We start from the raw sequence: 26,504 nt of genomic DNA on the forward strand, positions 1-26,504 counted from the left end.
GCTGACAGATGCAATCCCGCTGTAACTCAGAGCATGTCACATACCAGGGATGTCGAATGTTCTGGCAGACACGTTGTCAAGACCGTCCGCTCCACAAAGAACCGAGTGGATGCTCAACCCAGAAGCGTTCCGGTGGGTGTGTCACAGGCTGTGGACACCAACTGGTGATCTTTCTGTGACGTGCTTCATTCGTCAACTCCGATCGTACGTGTCACCGGTACCAGATTCCGACACATTGAATCTCGACGCCTTGGCCATCAGTTGGGACAATCTGGATGCATATGCGTTCCCGTCACCAGTGTTGCTACCGAGAGTCATCCAGCGGTTTCAGGAGTTCCACTGTCGGATACTTATCATCGCTCCAAAATGGCCAAGCGGAATCTGGTATCCATACCTTCTACGTCTTGTGGCACCAGATCCTCTACTGCTACTTGATTGCGATCGCCTCTTGCTTCATCCCACGTCGAGAAAGCACCATCCACATTCAAGCTTGTACCAACTACATGTGTGGACCTTATCTCCGACGGTTTAAGGAAGAAGGGGTTTTCTTTGACCACATCGGCGATTTTGAAAACTCACCGGGCATCTACAGCTGCTACATACAATGTCCGGTGGTTGTGTTTTCATTGATGGTGCCTCATTATGAAACTGAAACCTCAGACTATTCATGTCGAGAACTGTATCTTCGGTCGACATTGAAACTCAAAGGCTTTATGATTGCTGACTATGTTTCGGTCATCGCAACCGTTAAGGACTGCCACGGGTACTAAGCTAGCTGCTGTTACTGAAATCCACTCCATGTTCAAGGGTTTCAAGCACGAGGATCAGATTCAACGGTTTCGGCCACCGAAATGGGACCGTAATCTAGTTCTGAGGGTCTTGTCTCAAGCACCTTATGAGCCTGCTGCGAAGGCCTCTTTAGAGGTTTGGACAAGGAAGACGGTGTTCTTGATAGGGTTCACTACAGCGGCAAGAGTGACAGAGATACATGCTTTGGATGTCAACATGGTGCGTTTTAATCGCGACTACTCTTCATTTTCACTGGGTCTTTTGATGAACTTTGTTGCTAAAAATCAGTTGCTGGATCAATGTCCTCGCACCTATGATGTTAAAGCACTCTATTCCATTGTGGGTTCACATGATGTGGAAGATTTGTCGTTGTGTTCTGTTTGAACTCTTAAGCTGTACCTGGAGAGAACTGCCACCTTTCGCAAACATCGACAGAGAATTGTTTCTCTCTTACAACCAGAGACATTTAAAAGACATTACTATAAACACAGCGTCTACTTGGATACGATCCACGATTTTGTGTGCCTACCAATCAGCAGGGTTACCTCCACCATCGGCGTCTTAACCCACATGAACTGCGTGCCTTAGCCGCTACTATGTCACTGCATTGTAACACTCCGGGTTCCAGCATCATATCCGGGGTGTTATTGGGCCACCGATTCCATCTTCGCGAACTACTATCTGCGAGATGTATCGACCGAAGACGTAGAGGGATTCCATCATCTGGGTCCGGTGGTTGCAGCTCAAACTCTGGTTAACTCTGGTCGTCCTCGTCGTTGATGTCGGATTCAGGACTGTACCCCAAGATGTCCATTGAATCGACAAGTGAGGACTTCATTTGACAAATTGTTTTTGCACACCTTTCTGAAGTTTTGCACTGGTTGGTGTCGGAACGTTTTGTATGGATAACACTAGTTAGTCAATGCACTGCACACTAACGACCTGTTTTCCTATTAATTGAACTAACTTCTCCACCGTTTTACTAGTAAGAAAAAATCGGGGTTTTGTTGGTTTAATGTTCTGATGGGTGCTTCCACCATATTTGTTTCCGTTTGATATACAATTATTGGTTGGATGGTTACCTAACACCTGCATCTGCGGTGGTGACGCTTACCCACCATTCAGAACTTCCTTGTTGGAGAATGAATTTCTGACCCTTTTCGTAATTCACGACTTCGTTCATCCACACCACTGACGGATGCCACCTTTCCCACTGCCAATACTAACAGCATGGATATTGGTTGTTATGCATCGTTTGGAGGATGGGCTAATTTTGGTTGGCTTTCTTTCTTCCTGGCAGTTCTTACCGGTCCATGGGGTGAACACTTGTACATCTTCGGAATATGGAACCTGCCACCATCTGTTGAATGCTGCACTAGTTATGAGGACAGGTGATGTTGAAAAGAAATGGAGAAAACTTGAGGTGTTTTCTCATTTATAGATACATCACCTGTCCTCATGGATTGTAGAAAGTTGTAGTCATGTGACCAGAACAGGAAGGGTACACAGTGGAAGAATTTAAGCCATCCCATTGGCTGTTGGGATGTTCGGACCAGTCTACTAATCGTAGGGAATATGCACTAGTTATGAGGACAGGTGATGTATCTATACAAGAGAAAACACCTCAAGTTTTCTTCATTTTCTTGATATTATCTACATCCCAAACCTACAGACTAAACATGTTTCAAATGTCAGATGAAGCCAAAATTTACTCAATTGCTTATTTCTAACATTTATGGATCGGTACTTGAGAATTGAGAAGATATAATAAAGAAAAAGGCTTTATTGGATAATACTGGTCATAGACTACAATTCCCCAACATTACTAACCATCTTCTGTACATAACACTTGCACTTGTATCCTAAATTGCACCTGCTAAATGTGTCCAAACCATAACGGTATAGTTTCCAATCTGCATTATACTTCCTGCATGCAATATTATGTGGCTATATGTGTTCATTTTAATTTCTCAGCTTTCCTTAATGCATGTTACCATCTTTTTATTTCAGAGAGTTTGCTTTCTTGAGATATTACTCGTAGAGCATGCCGAAATCTACATGTCCCAACCATAACGAAATATGTCCCAACCATAACGGCTATATATTATTAATAAACATCAATATTTATCATATAATAGTACTCTAATGTTTGTCAAATATTAGTTTGGTAATAACAATGTATATATTAATTACAGAGCTTTCTCTGTTCAAGATTATTTACATGATTTGGAATAAAAAAATTCAAAAGACGTGTTGTGTGATATTGGACAAAAATATTTAAAAACATTATTTGTGGAATTTAAGCAAAACAATAACTGTTATCAGAAGGTCACTTAATTATTTATCTTCACAATATATCAAGTTGTGTGTATGTATGTATGTATGTATGTATGTATGTATATATATATATATATATATATATATATATATATATATATATATATATATATATATATATATATATATATATATATACACACACACACACACACACACACACACATTTGACATAAATTTAGTTGTCTGAATAGTTGTTTCATGTCTTAATTAGTATGGAATAGGAAAATGTCCCAACCATAACGATAAACTGGCTACTAAGTTTGTCTTAACACAGTCGTATAAAGAGAAACTATTGTATAAAACTTAATTCATCTCATCTGTCAGTCAGGTCACTGAGGTGATGTCAAATGCTTCCAATTTGAATGTAAAATCTGAGACGAGTTAACATGTATACAAATGTGATGTGAATAGCAAGTATTTTGGATAAATGTTTTGAATTTCTCTAAAGCTTTATTATTGGCAATATTTGCTTTTAATTTTAACTATTAAAATGTACTTATGGGTTTACAGTGCAAATTGGAGCAATTAGGTTGTTTTAATAGTTGTTAGTGTGAAATAGGAAAATGTCCCAACCATAACGGTCAGATGATATATTGTATGAATATATGTCCCAACCATAACGGTCAGATGATATATTGTATGAATATTCTTATAGTTAAGATCTATATAACCGTAAGGTGTATCTTCACAAAACTTTCAAGGGAGTTCGACATTATCCCGAGTGACATGTTAAACTGTTTTTCCTGTTCAAAACTATATTTAAGGTCTTTTTACAGAAATGTATTAAAACATCGATTCAGAATGTATAGCTTTTTAATTACGCCAGTACAATGCATACATGGACTATACATTGGTGTATTTTTGTTGAAATGTTTGCATGGGATCAAACCATAGCCTTGAAGCAAAAAACTTTTATACATTTGTCCATACACTTATCTTTATAGCTGTCCAAAGTTTCAATTTCAAATTGAAAAAGAAACTCAATGTAGTGATATAAATGCATGTTCTTTTCCAGTGGTAAGCTTGATGGCATGCAAATAAAAAAAAATTCTAAAATAAACATGTACCCATCCAAAAATAGGTGATTTGTGCCTGTTTGAAGAATTATTTTTTTTTTGTGTCAAATGTCACACCTTATTTGCAGACCATAAGAAATGACCCACTTTAATAGTTATTTCATACCTTGGTCCTTTACAGGGGCGGGACGTAGCCCAGTGGTAAAACGCTCACTTGATGCACGGGCGGTTTGGGATCGATCCCAGTCGGTGGGCCTATTTCTCGTTCCAGCTAGTGCCCCACGATTGGTATATCAAAGGCCGTGGTATGTGCAGTCCTGTCTGTGGGATGGTGTATATAAAAGATCCCTTGCTTTTAATAGACAAATGTAGGGGGTTTCCTCACTATGACTGTGTCAAAATGATCATATGTTTGACATCCAACAGCCGATGATTAATAAATCAATGTGCCCTAGTGGTGTTGTTGAACAAAATGGTCATTTACACGCTTGTACATGATTTATAATTAATTGTCTCTGCGATAATTGTGGTGAGACGATTTTTTCCTTGATCAATCTACATATTTAAATGATGAATAGCCTACAACTTAATGCCGTGTACCTAAACAATAATAGATCGATCCCCGTCAGTGGGCACATTGGACTATTTCTCGTTCTAGCCAGTACACCACGACTGGTACATCAAAGGCCGTGGTATGTGCTATCCTGTCTATGGGATGGTGCATATAAAGATCCATTGCTGCTAATCGAAAAGAGTAGCTCATGAAGTGGCGACAGCGGGTTTCCTCCCTCAATATCTGTGTGGTCCTTAACCATATGTCCGATGCTATATAACCATAAATAAAATGTGTTGAGTGCGTCATTAAATAAAACATTTCTAAAGAATAATAATATACTGAGTCAAATTAAAAACTTCACAACCGTTTCGTCTTGGCTAATTAGCAAATATGACAGAAGAACGTGTTAAATAAGTGTTTTTTAATTTTTATTGTATGACGTTCAAAGAAAGAATAGCTTAGCTTAGCTTAGTAACTTGTTTAACGTGTCCATATACCACTAGGGTTTCGAACACGCCTATCCCGAGTCCGGCCTCGAATAAATGTTGAGTTAAAAATCTTTTCGATGCGCCCGTATCATTTGTCAAAACAACAAACAATCAAAATAGTAATTCACAAGCAGGGTCATCTGACGAAATCACAGGTTCAGTAGCGCGTATGCCCTCCACCATGTGTACCCACATATATCCACAAATATCGTTTTAATGTGTGTTTTCGTTGTCAGACTACTGTGAACAAGTAACGATGAAAACACGTGTGCTATTGTAGTCACGTGACCAGTGGCACATGCAAAACCACTTTTGCCTCAATGGAGCTGTAGACATTGCCATTACAATATTTATTCCTGAAAAATACCTGCTTTCAACACTCATTAACTTTATTCAAATTTTAGATTGTGAAGTTTTTAATTTGACTCAGTATATTTAAAGTTCAGATTCTGAACAGAATGCAATGTTAAAACTTAAATTTAAACTAACCCAGCACTTACTAGTGTAAAAATATTTTTGAAATTTGATATTTCATCAGTAAAATAAAAGAGTCGTACTCTCCACCAAAAATAAATATAGCATCGATCCAAAAAAACAGTTTAGATACTCCACTTGAAAAGCCTACAACAGAAGCAAAACAACTAAAGCAAAATCACTAATCTCCATATAGTTTTATAAAGTTCAGACATACATGTACTGTTATACAACACAATTAAAACAATTACTGTAAAGACAAATTAAATTTGTGATTAAAGGTTCCATTTTAAGCTGGGATTACCCATGTATTTTACTTTCATTATGTGCTCACAGTAAGCATGTTTAATGGAGAAAAAACCAGAAGAAGTTTAAATTCCGAAACAAACAACTAACTCGGACAGAGCAAACAATATGCATGTACAATTCAACATAAAACGTGTCCTAAATGACCAGGTGACGAAACAGCTAGGGTATAAAATGGTAGTGTGTATGAAACGTCCAGGGACGAAACAAATAGGGTACGAAACATCAAACAACCTGCTCTGTAGTGTCCGTAATCAAGCAAATAATATATAAAGTTTGTGGTAAAATGTAACTCGCCCACAACTAAGGTCTCACTACACAGATCACTTCCGGGTGAGAGTTCATTGATCACGGTCCACTATAGTTCCTAATTGTGACACATGTTATGGTTCACATATTCACTTCTAGGAAATGGTGAAGAATTAAAACAATATGTATGTTTAATGGTAAGCCTTCTGGCTGTATTTTGCCCATGTTATTTTGTAATATTGTGCATCGACCTTTTGGGACTTGGGTATATAGCACAAGTGACAGCCGGAGTGAATCGGTTAATGAACCACCTGTTCGGACCGGTACTACAGCCAGATGCGGTCATATAGCAAAAAACTGAGACGGAAATGTTCTCAATTTTGGAGTGAAAATAAATGCTAATATAATGTATGTTCGCAATGGTGTATGTTGTTAGTGCCAACGAGAACCCGTTCTATGGGCAATCTTCGCTTTAAGTTGGGCAGTTTAACATGGGTTTCAATGGCAGATGACATCTGTGTAATGAGACCTAAGTGATTAAAAGTCAACAGTAATATCCGTAAGAAATAGATTTTGTATGCATATGATGTTTCTGCAAATTACCATTTGATTAAATATTTGTTTTTAAAGTTTACGGTAAAATTTGAAGAATTGTTGTGAGGTTGTTTTTTGTCAAATCTTTCCTACAATTTACTTTAACAAACAAGTCATATATTATATTATTATTATTAATAATATATAATATTCTGAAAATTAATGTTTAGTTGCTTGATTAGGGACACTAACATATGTCACATCCGGCCATAAACAGATTTGCAATTGATGATTGAAAATGAAAACCAAATATGGAAAATGTTATTTGTTTTGTTTCAAAGACCCATTTTAGTTATATTCAAAGTTAAATGATGTTATACAAATTTATGATTACCGTTGGTTTTAACAAGGTTACTGTTTACTTGATATTAACACAGTTTCCTTTTTTTCCCATCGACTATTTCATAAACATTTTATGCTAAACAATGCACTTTATTACGTTTTTGACAGTTTATACATCATGATTTTATATCTAAAACCCAGGTTTTATTTGATATTGGCCATAACCAAATATTACTGACTTTACTAGTTCATGTTCTTTGCCTGTCTAAGTTGAGTGTAAATCAGTATACTGTACCTTTAAAATAATATTACAAATAGTTGGAACTGATTATATTTTTAAGATATTTCAGCACAACTGACAGTTTTATATGTTTATCTTTTATATTCATATTTGTTTGTCATGTGACAGCATCCATGATTATGTAACATCCAGTTAAATCTTATATAAAATAAATATTATGTTCACAAGTGTTCATGAATCAAATATCCTAGCTGGCAAATAAATACCACAATATTAGTTGAAGTGTATGTCTTGACATGGTATAGATAAGATTGTAATTTCTGTAACCTTAAGTTGAAAACGATAGAAGCTACTGTATTTCAGCATAAACTTGGAATTCTAATTCCCATTGGTGCATTTTCCAATAGTAAAATGGGCATACTTTTATTGAAATAAAATTTTGTTACCACAAACTGTTAATACAAAAAGAAATGGAGTGTGAAACATATCATAGATATGGCATACTATAATCGTAAATATATGGCAAAAATAAAATATTTCAGTTTTAAAACTACCTATTACACCTTTAATTTGTTGGAATACATTGAAGGAAGTAAATAAACATTGATTTTGTTTGTTTTGTTGTTTTTGGTGGGGGGTTTTAAAACATATTTTGTTATATATATATATATATATATATATATATATATATATATATATATATATATATTGTCTATAACCACACTTTGTTGGCAAATGAAAAAGAGTCATAACGTTTTTCTCAGTGATATTTGCTGAACAATATGTTGGGCTTAAGAAACTTTAAACATTGTACATCAGAAAAAATTTAGTTTTGTGTACCACAATTAAACTTAAGTTTATTTTTGACCCATGTGGACGTGAATGGTACCCTTTATTGTATACGGTATATAAAAAAACGATAAGAAAGATTTTAATTATAAGGACCTTGTACCTGTTGTCATTTTCACCAAGATAGACCCTAAAATTGCTAATTTTACTTTCAATAACTATATATTATAAGGACCTTGTACCTATTGTCATATTCACCAGAATATTAGACCCTAAAATTGCTAATTTTACTTTCAATAACTATATATATATGTTGTTTAACACATAAAAACAAACCACAACATATTTACACCAAGTCCATAATCTAAACTGAAAGAACAATTACAGTTAATAACATGTTCTATGACAATCAGGGTTTCTGCTAGAAGATAAAACGGATATGGCACCATATCCCAATGTTTTTTGCAGATTTTATATTTTTAAGTTAACCTTTTGACAACATTAATGACTTACCATTACCCTAATCCTAAACTTCAACCCATTTTCTTTCTGTGGGAGCCCCCCCCCCCCCCCCCCCCCCCCCTCCTCCTGTTGACTGTGCTTGGATTCAATTCCATAGCGCCATACCCAAAATATTATTTCTAGCAGAAAGACTGACAGTCTACTATGGATTGTTATATTCAGTCATCACATTGACCATTAGTACATCTATGACTATTTTACTAAGCACAAAATTATAATATAATACCACTGGAATCTTATAACACATAAAGATGAAGCTTGAGATTTTGTCAATAATAATTTTTTAAAACCTTGACGTTTTCATGCATTTTTTTTATTCCGGTGTAAATTTAGTGTAAATTTTGTGTGATACAAACCAATAGGCCATGGGCTATATACATAGCATCCTCAATCCACTCCTAATTCTAGTACTATGTACTGCCTATGTCAGTTTTGCTTATAAGCCTCTAAGCTTAGTACATCTTGAACATAAGAAACTAACCGCGGTAACTGAAAAAAATTGGGATTCATTACTTATTTATCACCAGTGGTTGAGGGTACCCTAGAAAACGTCTTTTATTTTTCATTGACATTAGGTCATAATCAGTATACCCTCTATCTTTTTTTGTACCAAAATACCAACACATGCGTCAGTGCCATGAATAATACAGTATTATATATTAAATAAAAGTTTATTATATACTGGTTTGCTTGACATGCTTTAATGTACGATATCCACTAAAAATATATGATTGTCACATTAAGTGACATATATGTACCCCACTTTACCATACCACTTACCATAAAATATCCCAATATCTATAATATTTTTTTATTTACAAAACACATCAAATGTTTGTCATCTGTGTGCTAGTCGTTCATATTCTATGCTATCATAGCTTTCATTTGACACCAATTATCAGCATACTGGCATTAAAAGTAAACAATTAAGAGAAAATGTCTTGAACAGTTAAAATGAGTTTAATTAATTTTACTCTTGTAATATGAAATACTAGTTTCACTTGCTGTTTGAAGTTAGTTTCATTTTCAGGACATATTGGGATCCATGGTGTGTGTGCGTGCGTGCGTGCGTGCGTGCGTGTGTGCACGCCAGTTCGTGCGTGGGTGAGGACACTATTTAGCCCGTGACCTACTAGAATGTAACTACATGCATATCCGTATCTGAGACATGGTAATGATATGTACACTATGTATTCAATCATAATGAATGAATGTTTAACAACACCACAGCACAAAAGTACATATCGGCTCTAGGGTGTCTGTCAAAGAAAGATAAGAACGAATACAACATAGTTTACAAGTAAACAAGTCTTTAAAATTAAGAGTAAAAGTATATATTTAAAGTGCTATGTTCAGAAGTTTCATTAATGCATGAGATCTTACATAAATTTCTAGATCTCTTGACAAAAGTTAAAGACAGGCTAATTGGTAATATCGGCTTGTGGGGCCAAAATTATTACTGGGAGTGGTTTAGAGTATGGCATACATGTATAAGTAACAACAACATTTTAATAATTCAGATTCATATATAATGTCTATTAGAAATACATCTCTATCTAAATAGTTTCAAAATAAAAGATTCCTGTGCAAGATAATATTATACATACTGATAGTTTTCAGAAAATGATTTACATGTTAGACACATTTTGAGAGTCCACAAGTATATACTTTTTTGACATAAATGTCCACAGTTACAATGTATACTGCTTAATTTGACATTTGAGTCCAAAAATTATACTGCTTTGACATGATTCACAAGTTTACTTCAAACAACTGTGGAGTTCAAAAGCCAATTCCAGATTTCAGTATATTTTACATCCACTCCCAACTTCGGTGCATGTAATGCAATGATGTCTTGCTAATACAAATAATTGCCACAGGAACTCTTGTGGAATGTCCTTTCAAATCCAAATTTAATTCCTTCAGTCACAGTAGACCGTGATGGAGATGTCCCAGACATGCTCTTTTGATGTGCATGCATGCATACTAAGAGGACTGTATCAATGTTGGTTTGTCACAAACTACAAGGGAAATATAACATGGTCTTGATAAAACACTAATCAAGACTAAATTAAAAAGAGGGTAGAATATCATCTCTAGCTGCCACTTTATAGTTAAAAACGTTCAATCATCTTGAAGAGGGGCTGATATCCACTCAAGTATCATTGTCTAATATAAATACTTTCTTAAGTTACAGCAATAATACTGGATATATTGGTATATGGCTTACCATAATTTCACGATCATGCAATTATTTATTCAGGATATAATTATGTGTGGTCATGATTAATTTAATTAAGCGTGCCATTTTGTTAATACTGTTCACAAGATTTTCTTAAACTGTCACATAAGTACAAGTTTTAGAATTAGTATATTAAGAATAATTTATTCAACTCTCACATGTTGTTTACGCTAACACCACAACCTCAATTTTGATCATCGGAAATGGAAGGAACCGAGCTGTCCTGAATAGAATACAATCCTGAAGATCTAACACTGCACATGCTTTTATCTCCTGCCAAGTACTTCTTTAATCGAATTACCTACAAAAGTGAAAGACTAGCTTTAATAAATCGTATACCATATTTTCCTTACTATGCAACGCACCCTTAATAACCTGTACCCCTGTGTTTTAACACGTTTTACAGGTACTGCTCACAAATAAGCCGCACATTTTATAAGCCGCATGTCACTTAAATTATTTATGGTACAGCAATTTCTCGTTATAGCCAGTGTACCACCACTGGTATATCTAAGGCCGTGGTATGTACTATCCTGTCTGTGGGATAGTGCATATAAAAGATCCGTTGCTACTAATGGACAAATGTAGTGACTATATGTCACAAATGCACAATGTTTGACATCCAATAGCCGATGATTAATAAATCAATGCGCTTTAGTGTCAAGTGGTGTCGTTAAACAAAACCACAATTAGTAAAAATGTTAAGCCCTTTGAAAATGGGTGGTATACCCAATGAGGTCAAAGTTCAACGACCTGTATCTCGAAGATTAATTGGTTCGCCGGTTTTCTAATCTACTGAAATCATTTAAATCTTAGAGGGCGAGTCCTAAAAGTGATCGGTTTGACACGGAATGCCCCATATGGTATGTTAATCTCATGAATCAATGTCGGGTACCTTATCTGTAAGATAGCCACTCGCTAAGACCAGACCAGTAGGAACTGGGGTGGGTGGGGACTGTGCCCCATCGTGAAGACAATGCACGTTTTTCCTAGTCTATATAAATAAAGGTAAAAATTTAACATGGCTTGTGCACCCTCCACTATGGAGACTGTAACCCTCTCTAGATATAACTCCAAAAATCGTTCCTACGAGCCTGAAGACAATGTGTATATCTTTCTTATTTCAGTTGGCAGTTTCTCACATCTCCAAATAGCCTTTTAATGTCTAACCTAAAAGTGTTTAACCCTTTCCACACAATATGGACTGTAGATGGCTGATACACTCCAGAAGATAGTGGTCGTAGACGGACAATGCATTTAGCATACGATTTACACGGCTAGCTTTTATACCAGAGATGCATCCCTTCGCATGGAATAATATCCCTTCACAAAAAACCTCTTACAGTAAAGATTAGTTCAGCAATGGCCTAGAGTTTAAAATAAAAATAATTTTGAATACATCAATAAAACTATAACCGATAAAGATGGTCGCTATACTATTTTAGACATAAATTCTGACTCGCCTCAATACTTTGATAATCTTAAACAGAAATTAGAAGAAAACTTACCAGGATCAACTATTTTGGCAGGTCACTGGTGTAGGAAGCGGGGGAGGGATATATATATATGTATTTATATGTGTGCGTTTGTGTGCGCGTGCCCTCCCCCCACTTTTTGGCACCTTCCTAGGTGACTGGAATGTTGTACAATTAAGTCTCATTCTAATTAAAATTAGCTCCACGTGGATTTAACAGCAGCCCGTTGGAGCTCATGTCCAGTTGACCTTTCAATCGACCAATCAAAACCTTACTTGCAAAATCATGCCAGTGATTTGAAAAGAATTTGAAAACATTCGGGATTATTCCGAGGGTATACGAAATGATTCGGGTGAATTACGAAGTATGCCGGAAACTAATTGCAATATGAAATTTTATATAAAATTCGTTTCAAGACGAAAAAAACAACGTTATGGTATAGCCATAAAATCTGTTTATACTAGTATACATTCCATAGTATACTGCACTTTTCCCCCTGTTTTTTCAATGTTGAAATAGACCAACAAGTTCGCCTATTGCAAAAATAGTCTCGACCAATATTTTTAGAATTTGTATGCACCCGAATAACGTTATAAAAGGCGAAGTGTAATTGGTCGTTATTTAAATTGTTATTTATAGATGAAACGTTACCTGAACATGGGGAGTCCACACAATGCTGTTAGATCTAATGGTGAGACCAGCAGAGCTAATTTTAATCAGATTGAATTAAGACTACACTTTAGACCCAATCAATTTATATAAATATATATATATATATATCCTTTAGTTCTCATGCATAACATTATTTAATTAAGGACTACATGCATTTAAGTTTAAATCATCATTCGACAATATTAAATTCTAGTAAACGTCAATATACGTGGCTACTAAATAACTTAACTAAACGAAGTAGATTAGATTTTTTTTCATATAAGATGATACTTTGGCATTGGTAAACAAATGTAACATAGGTGCAAGTTATAAATCAGATCATTCTATCGTACTATTAGAAATATCAGTGCACCAAACAAAACACGGACTGGAATATTTGAAAGTTAATGCAAGTCTACTTAAAAATGACAAATATATTCAGCTTGTTAAAATCATTATTTCAGGCTAAACGAAGGAGATTAGATTTTTTTTCATATAAGATGATACTTTGGCATTGGTAAACAAATGTAACATAGATGCAAGTTATAAATCAGATCATTATATTTCATGGGTATATATTTCATGGGTATATATATATTTCATGGGTAAATTATCCTTATTTATAACACGTACATACTAAACACGTATCCATGTAATATATAGTTGTCATGGTGTACTCGTTCAGACGCCAGGAATACCTGTGACAACAATTAAACTACAGCGCCTTTGATTGCCCATACCATATTTAATTAGTGCTTGACACCAATTGGTATGATTGGCAGGTCACTAAGTTGATACCACGGCAGACGTCAAATTACCAATTACCTAATTCTAATTAATGCACTTGTAAAATAGATATATAAACTGTATTGTTGTAAGGTTAAGTTTTAGCACTGTGAAAAATACCGCCGCTTAAGCAATAGACAAACTTGTTGGCCTATTTCAACAGTGGCGGATCCAGAAAATCCATTTAGGAGGGGGGCAATGACATGAGGTGGAATGCCATCCGCCTCTGCTCAACATAAAAAAAAAAAACAGGGGTAAAAGTGCAGTAATAAACTCTGGATTGTGTACTAGAATAAATAGATTTTATGGCTATACAATCACGTTCCCCCCCCCCCCCCCCCCCCCCCCCCGGTCTTGAAACGAAAGTTCAACATTAAAATTTTAGTTTCCGGCATACTTCGTAATTCAACCGAATCATTTCGTACACCCTCGGCTTAATTCCGAATGTTTTCAAATCACTAGCGTGATTCTGCAAGTAAGGTCAACTGGACTAGAGCTCCAACTGGCTGCTGTTAGATCCACATGTAATAATGGAGCTAATTTTAATCAGATTGGCAGAATACTACGTTCATGGTCAAACAGATCCTTGACTGTTAATGGCAAAATAACGATAATTAAATCATTTTTTACACATTTATTTGAAGCTCTTCCCGATCCCGAATAAGAATTTTTCCAAAAAATTAATACACTATTCTACAGATCGAAGTATCTGAAACAGTAAACGAGATAAAAGAAGTATGCTAATAAATCACTATAAAGAAAAGAAAGGTTTTTTTGTTTAACACCACCACTAGAGCACAGTGACGTATTAATAATCGGCTACTGCATGGATGTCAAACATTTGGTAATTTTGACATACAGTCTTAGAGAGGAAACCCGCTACACCATCGGAACCGGTTATGGATCATATCACATATCTATTTATAGAACATGTGAGTAGCATCAAAGAAGCATTCTCGAAGTTGCATAATAACGAACAATATTTATTAATGTTTCTTGTGAATTAACTATACAAACTAGTATTTGTACCTTGAATTACATGTAAATGCCCACAAAAAACTACATCCAAGCAAGTTCATTTAATACTATTTAAACATTTATTTTAATGCATAATTCAGTCCTGGTGACAGAGAAATTAACGCATGGCATTACAGTTTGAAGTTGAAGAAATGAGTGCTATTTTAATGAATATGCAACAACGATTGTCCATGTATATAGTTTATATTTTTGACACATGATTCTTGAGGAAACCATGCAGTATTTTAAGCCAACAATTAAGCGTACATTACAGTTCTATTGTAAAGATTATATGTGAGATTGACTAAAATGTAGATCTTAAGCGCAGATACATGTGAAAATTGTCAAGGTACTGATACTGACAAATTTGAAAACGCACCTATAAGTTATCTTGGGTATATGGAAGACATTTGTGATGTGATCATATTAAAAACTTTTAACATATTATTAGCTTCATATTTAAATACAATATATTGCATTGTCTCTTACTTTTGGAGTGGCGGGACGTATCCCAGTGGTAAAGTGCTCGCTTGATGCAAGATCAAACTGGGATCGATCCGTCGGTGGGCCTAAATGTACATGTATATTGGGCTATTTCTCATTACAGCCAATGTACCATCAAAGGCTATGGTTTATGTTATTCTGGCTGTGAGAATAGTGGATATAAAAGAGCCCTTGCTACTATTGGAGGAAAAATGTAGTGGCTTTCCTCTTCAAACGTTTGACAGTGAATAACCCATGAAACCAATGCACTTTAGTGGTGTCGATAAACAAACAAAAACAAACCTTTAACTTACTTTTGGAACAAATATATAACACTGAGTAGATGTAGTTCCTAATATGATGAGGGTGCAGATGATGCCGTAGAAGGTGTCAACATCGCTGTCCATTAGTAGAGAGACTGGTACCCCCGCTATAGCTAGTACAATCACATTGTAGATACACATTCCAATGGATTTGGAATCATTTAGTGCAGGAATGCTCACCTACATAAATTTGCAGAAAAACCTCCATATACATGTAGTATTGAAAAAAAACAAAGCAATATTTGCATGTCTCTCTGTCTATATGAAAAACTATTTATCTATCTATCATCTATATATTTGTATGTATAATATATATGTGCGATATTTGAAACCCTTCTAAACTGAACACCCTTGGGACCAAATAAAATAAACTGTTAGGGTTAGTTAGTTGTTCGGTTTACTGAGGTTTTAAGAAATAGCCGTTGCTACCATTTTTAGTTTTTCTATTTACATATAACAGAAACACATTTGGTAAGGACCGAAACGGCCTGTGGCCAGTTCGCCAAATGTGACCAAAGGCCCGTTTGGGCGACTTAAATATTAAAAAAATAATGACGTTAGTCGCCCAAATAGTATTGCTAGTATTTGGGCGATCTTCCTTTTATGATATATGCGCCACTATTAATAATTGTATGAGGTCAAGGTCGTCAATATGGAGATCGGGTGCTGAAAAAGTCGCGCTCAAGAAAACTATGTTTTATGTCCACAAGGTAACTAACTAAAATGCCAGAACCAGTGAGATAGACTCTTGTTGGACCAAGAAAAGAAAACAGTGTTTGGCGAAGGCCTTACATTTACATAAAATATCCCATAAAAAAGTGTCCACAATAACATTTGATTCGCTTTCTAAACAGTTAAAACCTTTCCAGTTGTATAATAGTAATACAAGCCAAGAGACCATATACACGTAATTGCATGTTTTATTTTTATTTTTATTATATTATATGCATTGTATATGTAATAGGAAATTCAATACAGTTGAGTTTACACCAAGTGGTGTATATAGGCCTATAATATGTCTGTGGTATATAATATAATATGTATGCATTTGTTTGTTTAGGGGGGATTCGTGGGTATGTATATTTATTTGTGATTATATGTATATGCGTTCGTACAAACATGTATGTATATCATGCTCGTAGCGGGGTGGGTGGGGGTGCCCCCCCCCTCCATAATGTTTGCTTCTTTTTTTTTGGATAACCTTTACATCTCCATTACAAGTTGTAGCGAGACAGATCGAGATAAACGGCGAGAGTTACATTAATGGGCAAATAACCTTTGAATCATGCCCCCGGACCCCCCAAATACCTCGCGCCTTCAATTGCCCCTCCCCCAAATAATGTCCACCATGTGTACATGTGTATGCCGAGTATGATAGGCCTATGATCTTTTGTGTTTGTGCGCTCGCTCGCTCTCTCTCTCTCTCTCTCTCTCTCTCTCTCTCTCTCTCTCTCAGTAGTATAGGGGCCTGTATGGAGTCATGACCTACTGACCTACTTTCTCGTGACCTGCTTTCTCGTGACCTACTTAGACCAGACCTGAGAGTATAAAAACACAGGGTATTTCGTTAGTAGTAACTTCATTCACTCTCTACGAACGAGAACTGAATTCATTTGACATGGCCTGTTCGACAAGTAATACCGATACGAGATGCAAGATAGAACTTGGAAGTAACGTATACGTTGTGGCCAAACTGTGGAAAGGGGACATTGCCATTCACATCAGGAAATTTGACGACGAAAATGCCACTTTACCCACGAAGCGAGGTATTGCACTAACCCTTAAACACTGGGTCGAACTGTGTACGAGTAAGAGCCAGATAGACGACACCATTGCAGTCTTAAAGGAAAGGAAAGAGGAGAAGTTGTTTCGTCATATTGGGTCCAACGTGTACGTGAGCGTGGACAACAACATTGTCGATGTAGACATTCGACAGTGGTGGTGGTGCGATGACGCGATCAAGCCATCGAAGAAAGGAATTTTTCTTCACCTAGACCAATGGGAGAAACTCAAAGACTGTTTCGCAGTTATGTGTGACTTTGTACCAGATCTGAACTCGATCGTGCCCTGCGCCATGCAAGACGACCATCAAAATCAGATGGGATTCCTACAGTGTAACTTCTGCAACCCGAACGAGTGCCATCAGTGGTAACAGACATTTTGTGGCTATAAAAAGTGGTTTGTGGTATAAACGGCATTTGTTTTACGACTGTCCTAGGGAGCAGACGTGTTTTATGATTCTAACATTTTTGTGTCTTGTTGCACTCTATCTGGAACGAAGAAAATGGCATCGGGATATTCGAGCAGTGTTAGTAGCAGCAGCAGTAGCGACGATAACGACGTCTTGGTCTGCAAATGTTCAGAAAGACATACGATCAAAAGAGTGACTACCAAACAAGATGAAAATCTCACGGATCAAACAGATGCTGCCTGTGAAATCAGGAATGGAAATGAAGATGACGAATTGATGGATGAACCTACAGATCAAACGAATGCTGTCCATGAATACGATGATGATGATGATGATGAAGACTTATTGAGACGTTACTTGTTCTGTCATCATACCGAAATGAGGCATTTCTATGCCCGGATGCTGACGTATGCTCGATGGCCGCTACAATTACTCCAAAAACCAAAAGAACTCGCCAAGGCGGGTTTTCATTACACGGGAGATTACGATGCCGTCATGTGCTTCTGTTGTGGGCTACGAGCCTACCAATGGAAGAAGACGGACGATCCGGTGATGGAACATTACACTCTCTCTCCGAGATGTCCCTATGTGAACCAATCTAATTAAAATTAGCTCCACTATTACATGTGGATCTAAAGACGGCCAGTTGGAGCTCATGTCCACCAATCATAACCTTACTTGCAGAATCCTGCCAGTGATTTAAAAATAATTTGAAAACATTCCGAATTATCTTGAGGGTATACGACATGTTTCGTGTGAATTACGAATGCCTTAAAACATGTTTTATTTTATAAAATAAATAATTTTAATGTAAAACTGAAGACTGATAACCCACCCCGTACGTATTGGTATGGTTCGCTGTACTGCGGCCACTAAAATAGACTCGCCCGATATTTTTAGAATTTGTATGCTCCCAAATAACGTTATAAAAGGCGAAGTGTGATTGGTCAATATTTAAATTATTATTTACAGACGAAATGTTACCTGGACATTGGGGACTACGCAGTGTTGTTAGTTTTAAATCACTGGCAGGATTCTGCAAGTAAGGTTTTGATTAGTGGACATGAGCTCCAACTAGCTGTCTTTAGATCCACATGTAATAGTGGAGCTAATTTTAATTAGATTGTATGTGAACAATGTGTTCAGACGCATTTGAAACACCTGTATGTTTTTGCTATGTTTTGTCATATATTTTGTGTATTTCTGCTGTTTAGTAAAAAAATTGTGTTGTATATTGTGAATCTGTTGTTTATAAATAGCATGTCTTTATGATCTATCGGTCAGTCGAGAACCATGTCTCCATGGGAACGGTACCTGGAATCTGTTTACTACGATGCAAAACATCCTGGTAGTTATGCAGGTCCTGTTAAACTGTACCAAGCCGTTAAAGCAGAGGATAAATTTAAAATTCCTCTAACGCAGATTAAGAAATGGTTGAAAGGTCAAGAGACCTATACCATGACACATCAAGTGAGGCGAACGTTTCCGCGTAATACCTATACGGTGGAAGGCTTAGACAGCCACTGGCAATCCGACCTGATGGACATGGTCAGTTTGGCTAAATATAATGAGGGGGTGAAATATCTCATGGTGATAATTGACCTGTTCTCCAGATACTTGTGGGTTCTGCCGCTCAAATCGAAAACGGGCAAACACATGACAGACGTTTTGACAGATCTATGGAAGTCAGAGTCCAGAAAACCCAAACTGTTTCAGTCTGATTCAGGGTCGGAGTACAAGAACCATATGGTCAAAGCATTATTAAAGTCACACGGTATAACGCAGTTGTTTTCACTCAATGAAACCAAAGCCAGTTACGCAGAACGGGTCATTAAAACCATTAAAATGAGCCTGTATCGCTATATGTTAAAAAAACACTTTACTTACAAAGTACATGGATGTGTTAGAGAAAGTCGTCCATAGTTATAATCATACCATACATAGGATGATAGGTCAAACACCAATCAGTGTAAACAAAACGAATGAAGAAGAGGTCCGTCTGTCGCAGTATCTGATCAAATCTAAAAAGAAAATCCAGAAAAAGTTTACTTTTGACATAGTTGAAAAAGTACGAGTCAGTCATCTTCGTGGTACCTTCGATCGGGAATACCAAGAGAAATGGTCTGGGGAAATATTTACCGTCGAGAAAAGATACTGGTCTCAAGGTAAAGACATGTACAAATTAAAGGATTGGATTGGTGATGCCATCGAAGGGACATTCTATGCTGCCGAACTTCAAGAGGTGACAGAGAATCCAGAACAATTATACCGCATCCAAGACATCGTGAAAAAGAGAACTCATAACAAGAAAAAAGAAGTGTTGGTGAAATGGCTTCACTGGCCTAAGAAGTACAATACGTGGATTCCAGAAGCAGACGTCATTCGATATCAGATGGTATAAAAGACCTCAACACCTGTTTGACTTTCATTAGTATGGAAGAAACTGCAGAGACACAACCTCTTTCTCGAAGTCATTCGGGTGATACTTGGGACATTTTTTGGTAAACGAGTAGCCAAATCTGAAACGGTATTTTTCTCTCAGATCGTCATCATTTACGTAGTGGTGATTACGTGTATAATAAACTTATCTCTTGATCGAGGAAATTCTAACTTGTGGACAGCACTACTCAGTAGTATCTTAGGTTATTTGCTGCCAAATCCCAAGATCAAAACCAATAAGCACCATGGATAAGTATATTACGATTCGAAGTACAGACAGCACGTCTTATTTTCCCGACAACGAACCATAGTCTTTTAGGGTCAATCTGTATGATAGGTTATATCTGGGTAAAAAGTGAGTCATAGCAACCACCGAAATCACCATTCAGCATTGGGAAGTCTCAAGGAAATCAGACTGTCGCGATGTATACGCGTGTTCAAATATTTGTCACAGTTCACACGTGGGAGGAGGAAAAGAGCCCTTATTGAAAGGTATTTATTTGATGGGAAATAAAAAGGAAAGGTCATTTGTGTTTCAACAGTATCATTACATACCTTTGAAACTGGAAGATGTGCAGATAATCGACATCTATATAGAGAATGCCAATGGCAATCCAGCTTCATTCATCACGGAACCAGTAACGGTGACACTACACGTGAAACCATAGCCTTTTTGGTTTTGAAACATGGCCCAATACGTATTAAGACATTATGATTATTTAAAACTGATGATGAACATTCACGATTACCATATGACTTTGAATTTACTGAATGATATGAATGCAGAACAAATGTTGGCCTTGGTGGCGATCGTTGTTGGGCAGACGTATTAACATCGGAGCAGGACAGAAACGTCGATTTTTACAATCTAACAATGAATATCTGAACATGATGAAAATGCTCGTGTCACCTGCCGTGATGAATAGAACTAGAAAACGTATATTGAAACAAAACACCCCTTTGTTAGCCTTCATTTTGGACGACAGTCACCTGGATCAGATGAAAGCAAAAACCGTATTGTCAGTGATCACGGATCGCTGGAGATATGCAGGATCTCTATACATGTCAGACCAGTACAAATTGTATGTTCCCAACGTAGACAAATGGACCCGTTTCTACAAATTGCAAGCAGAAGGCAAACTTCAACCTCACTTCGAAATTCAACGTGGTGGGAAAAGTCAGATCATGTACAGTGTGGATCGATGTCTAGAACTCTACGATCCCACGTGGAAAAAAGAAAAAGAGGATCAAAACAAGCCCCTGACACCCAATGTTGTCATGGTCTCCCCAACGCAGCAAGTGGTGGAGCAAGCCAAGGCCGATCTGAAACGGAAACAACAACAACAAAGTGATACGGGTTGGAAAGCCCCGAAACTGCAGAAGCATTTCTAAATAAACTATAAAAGGAAATATGTGGGTCAGATATCGTCATTTCATTTAGAGTCATCATGCAGAGCACATGTTCAGAATGTGGTTTCACATTCTCGAGGAGAGACGCCATGTTAAGACATTTTCAACAAAAACATGCTAAAGGTCTACCACCACAGCAGCAGCCACCACCACCACCACCACAGCTGCAACCACCACCACCACCACCACAGCAGCAGCAGCATCCCCTAAGATTGCTACATCCCTTCACCATGATCGTGTCGGGACCCACGTCGTGTGGAAAGACATTTTTGGTATACAAATTGTTGAGGGATGGCAAGATCTTCCCATCGCCTCAACGCATCATTTGGCTCTACAAACGATGGCAACCCCTCTATGATACGATCAAAATGGTTGCTCGAGTGAAATTTGTTCAAGGCATACCCGAGAATTTGGAAAAGGATCATTATTTGGATTCGAGAGTCAGAAATTTCATCGTGTTGGACGACCTGGTGTCTACAGCTGGAAAAGACCCTCGCATCACCGACCTGTTCACAGAAGGAAGTCACCACAGAAACTTATCCGTCATCGCCATCAACCAGAACCTGTATCACAGCAAGGACCCGACACAGAGAAGAAACTGTCATTACCTGGCACTGTTCAACAACCCCATCGACAAGCAGCAAGTCCTAACCTTGGCACAGCAGATGTATCCTGGAAATACTCGTCATTTCATGCAGCGGTTTGAGGAAACTACCCACAGGCCCTACGGACATCTCTTGGTGGACTTGAAACCGACCACGACCGAACATTGGCGCCTTCGACCTAATGGTTTAGAGACGGGCCCGCCCGAATGGTATAAAAGCACAAACGTAACGGCGAATGTCTCAGAAGAGTTGCAGCCACCGACGAAGAGAGAGCTCTACATGCAAAGAAACACATTCAAAAGAAAACTACCAGGCATGCCCGCCTACGAAAGTGACGACGAAGAAGAAAATGAGGAGGAACCCTATCTGAAAAAAGTCAAGAGGATGCAGTCTTGCGATACGTGTGGTCTGGTCTTTAAAGACGGAAGCGACATCTGCGATTTAAAACGTGTGAGGAGGGAAATGAAAAAGAAGAGCTGTTGCCCGACCTGGAAAACGAAGGCATTCGTCTCATGGTGGAACGTGAATTCGACATCAATCATGACTATATCGAAAGCAAGAGAAAACACTACGAAGATAAAAACATGTCCCAAGATGCCATCGAAAGAAACATGAAGACTTTACAATGGAAGTTATTTAAAGACACGTACTCTCGCTTTCTGACCTATATGCATTACTTTGACAAAGGCCCCAACACGAGGAAACTTCTACAGTCTGTGAATCCTAACCGAGATGTCAGACCACAGATTCGTTCTAAATTAAATCAGTATCGTTCCTGGATCGGCGAATATTTGGACGAAGTAGACGACGACGATACCGATGATGATGAGGACGAAGATGAAGAGAAATGAACACTAATATTATTCATATGTCGCCCTTAAGGCCTCTCGATGTAACCCAATGTGTGCCCATTTTATATATGTCAGTGATTTGTTATTTAGAAATAAATAAAAAACCAAACCACTGCGTTTGTTTTTTGTTTTTTACTCTATGACTAGATTTGTGATTGGATATTTCTACCGCTACTTTTACAAGACAGAACATACCACGACCTTTGATATACCATACATAATACACTGGTTGTCTATAAAGGCTTGTACTCTAGGAAAATACTTGTGTTTAAAATGCAGTTAAAAGATCATAGGTTAGGTTGGAGCGTTGAGTTGCAGTCACGCGTTCTTTCTTCCAAGCAATGGGCTGGGGTGTTTCACACACACACACACACACACACACACACACACACGTTAATACGCGTGACTGTTAGAAATTCGATACCGCAATTTTTTATTCACATTCAGTCGGGCCTACTTATTATATTCGTGAAATTTTGTTTTGTATACCTAACAAATAGAGAATAAACAACTATAGATTTATATAAGAAGGAAACAACTATAAAAAAACAAAAAAACAATTGCACTACTGAGAGGCGAACTTGGTTCGCCCGTGACGTGCGCTTACGCTCTATCCATTAAACCACAAGACGTATGCAGAAATAATTCTAATTTAATTTACAAAACGAAACGATACGGTAGGGTAATTCCTTGTTTGGAGGTAAATAGCTTCATATTATGTAGATGAACAAGGACAGTGTTTTCGCTTGTCATAATGATTATACGCAAATTAATTGTCTTGTGGCTGGCTCCATTGTTTACGTCACGAGAAATGGTGAGCGGTGAAATGGTGAACGGTGGTCTTTAACAATAAAACATATTTAATTAGTTAAAGCTGTGTACCTGTATTCCGGCACCTGTTATTTCATGGTCTTTACTAAAGAACGCCACTTATTTGTAAAAGTATTGTCCACTGTTGTTAGCGTGTGTATGTTAACATCTCGATAGGTGACAATGATGTCATTATCCACCCAGGGGAGGAGCGCTTTCCCGCGTTCATTGTGGTTCCTCTGGAGCGTTACGATAAATCTAGTGTTAGGCAGTCAGTCGCATTGACTTAAAGTGCCGTTATCCAATGAAGGTTTAGTCACCCCTTCCGTGGATACTGTCCACCATCGAAGGCCGGGACCCGATGCCGAGTCTGTACCCACGACGAGGAGCGGGACATCTGGTGTTGTTATCTTTTTTAAATGTGTTCTTTTCGTCACGGTACTTAAGTTACCATATGGGAATGTTAACGGGACTTGATTGTATGACGATTATAAATTCATTGCTAACAATCATTCATTACTTTGAACACAGCTGCTAACAGTCATTCGTTACTTTGGACACAGCCATGAACACCTATGAAACGTAAGTTTTACATTTACTTCTTTTTACGTAAATAAATATTAAAATTGCATTCAGTTATATATTGCAACGATTTTAAAATCAGTACAACTCTTAAGAAATCTCAGTCGCCTAAAAGCTAATAATGAACAATGCTCGTTTTTTTTTTTTTTTTTTTTTTTACGTATCTCCTATATTTTCAGCGACGTGTTTGTCTACACGCCCTCCACCATCGCCATCGTCGCCTCCGGCAGCCCTGTCGCCAACCCAACATTAAGGTCTATTTTGAAGACCCCCCTATATGTAAGTATTTATTGTATTACGTTATTTTGTTTTGGATGTTGCTTTTGATATTAATGTTCAAGTGCGTTCAATCTGGCATTAAAGGTAAGGTCAACTCCAACAAGAGCCTTGGAAGATGCATACCCGGACCACCAACACATACTGACACTTTAGCAAATGAAAAACGCGTAATTTTAGAGTTAATAAAAAACCATGATTATTCCTGCTAACTCGGGGCCGCCATTTTGTTTCGTTTTTGTGACGTCCGGTGGGATAGCTTGGGGCGAAGTGACGTCAGCTCCTGACCATCTCCTGTAGGTTCCATTAGACCAAATCACGTATCATTTAAGAGATTTAATTTATGTTTTTAATAGCAACCGTCATTTTTGCTGAAAATTGCAGTTCCATTTTTGGGGGTACCCCGCATTAGTTTCAACCTCTGGTATATACTGCATAACAACTGTATAACAAATAAAAGTGTATTTATGTATTGTCAATGGATAATAGTATTTGCACAAATAATCAATGTCACATATTACTACCAATCACACCCACAGCTGCTTTTACTCCGTAAATATTTGACGGTGCACGTCAAACTTTGACACGGTACTCTCTTCTTTGGTACTATGCAACCTATATCAAAAATATATATTTTTCAAAAAGTGTCCAATTGGGTGTTTTCATGACTATCAGGATCTGTTGATATGTTATTAATAATCTCCAGTGATTGGTGCTTACAGACATGTATCATATCTAGAGTTATCATTAGGGTTTTACATCTTTATTTTTTATTTGTCATAAAAAAAGCACATTCAATCCATCAAAAGAGTGCGAAAGTCATTTTTCTTTAATTATTTTCTGTTTTAACTGAATATAATATTTATATCGTATGCATTACTACAATCTGTAATGTAACACATCATTTACATAGTAATATTGGAAAATATAGCTTTACAAGTGTGGTAATAGTGGAAGATAATACTAACACACTCCTAGGTAGATTAACAAATGTGTCAAAATTGCTCTTGTACTTGGTATATACTTCAAATACCCTTTTCTATAGAAAACTCACTGAATATATGGACAAGATTTAATGAACTGACCTAAAGCTATCATTACCAAGCTTGTATTTGTGTACAAATAAAGAAGAGAATGCAAAATGGCTACACAGAACCCACTTCTGTAGATTTTAATGTTTTTGCCAAACTCACAAAAACATTTGTAAAAACTCCCATATTTGCCTAAATCATAATTCACCAACCTAAAAAGTATGTTAAAATTACAGCAGAAATCAGGTTATTTAAATATAGTCATTCCAGAGCCAATTGCATTCAAATACACATTGTTAATGGAGATCTAAAAGCTTAACCTAATATCAGCTAACATTATTTTTTAACTAAAAATAAATTATTACTAATAGCTTATTTCATCTTGCCTAGACTTATTATCCTAAATAAGATTAGTGTTATATGACATGTCCATCACCTTGGATAAATAAGCTTTAAAATATTTTAAGTAAAAAATATGGGCCAAAATCTCCAATTGGTCAGCACAGACTTTTTTTCAAACTCTATTCTCAGCAGTGCACAGTAAATTAATGCCAAGGTCAAGGTCATTATGAACTCCCATGCCTCAGTGTAACCTAATTAAGCAATTATGACTGTCAAATAACAGTAAATGGCACACAATATAAAATAATGATAATATAGTGAATATATGCTATACATGTAGGTTC

General features: G+C 36.9%; 1 long non-coding RNA gene across 1 annotated transcript in view; it reads right to left on the reverse strand.

The window, feature by feature from the left end:
- Window positions 1–8,703: 8,703 nt before the first annotated feature.
- Window positions 8,704–26,504, reverse strand: part of LOC121371083 — a 31,584-nt gene continuing 13,783 nt past the window's right edge. Inside the window, exons 2-4 of the long non-coding RNA XR_005957768.1 lie at window positions 15,615–15,803; window positions 11,047–11,189; window positions 8,704–10,667 (exon numbers count right to left, since the gene is read on the reverse strand). This is a non-coding gene — a long non-coding RNA (uncharacterized LOC121371083). The remainder of the gene's footprint in view (window positions 10,668–11,046; window positions 11,190–15,614; window positions 15,804–26,504) is intronic.

This window comes from Gigantopelta aegis, chromosome 4 (genome assembly GCF_016097555.1).
Source record: "Gigantopelta aegis isolate Gae_Host chromosome 4, Gae_host_genome, whole genome shotgun sequence".
In the NCBI taxonomy this organism is placed as follows: Eukaryota; Metazoa; Mollusca; class Gastropoda; order Neomphalida; family Peltospiridae; genus Gigantopelta; species Gigantopelta aegis.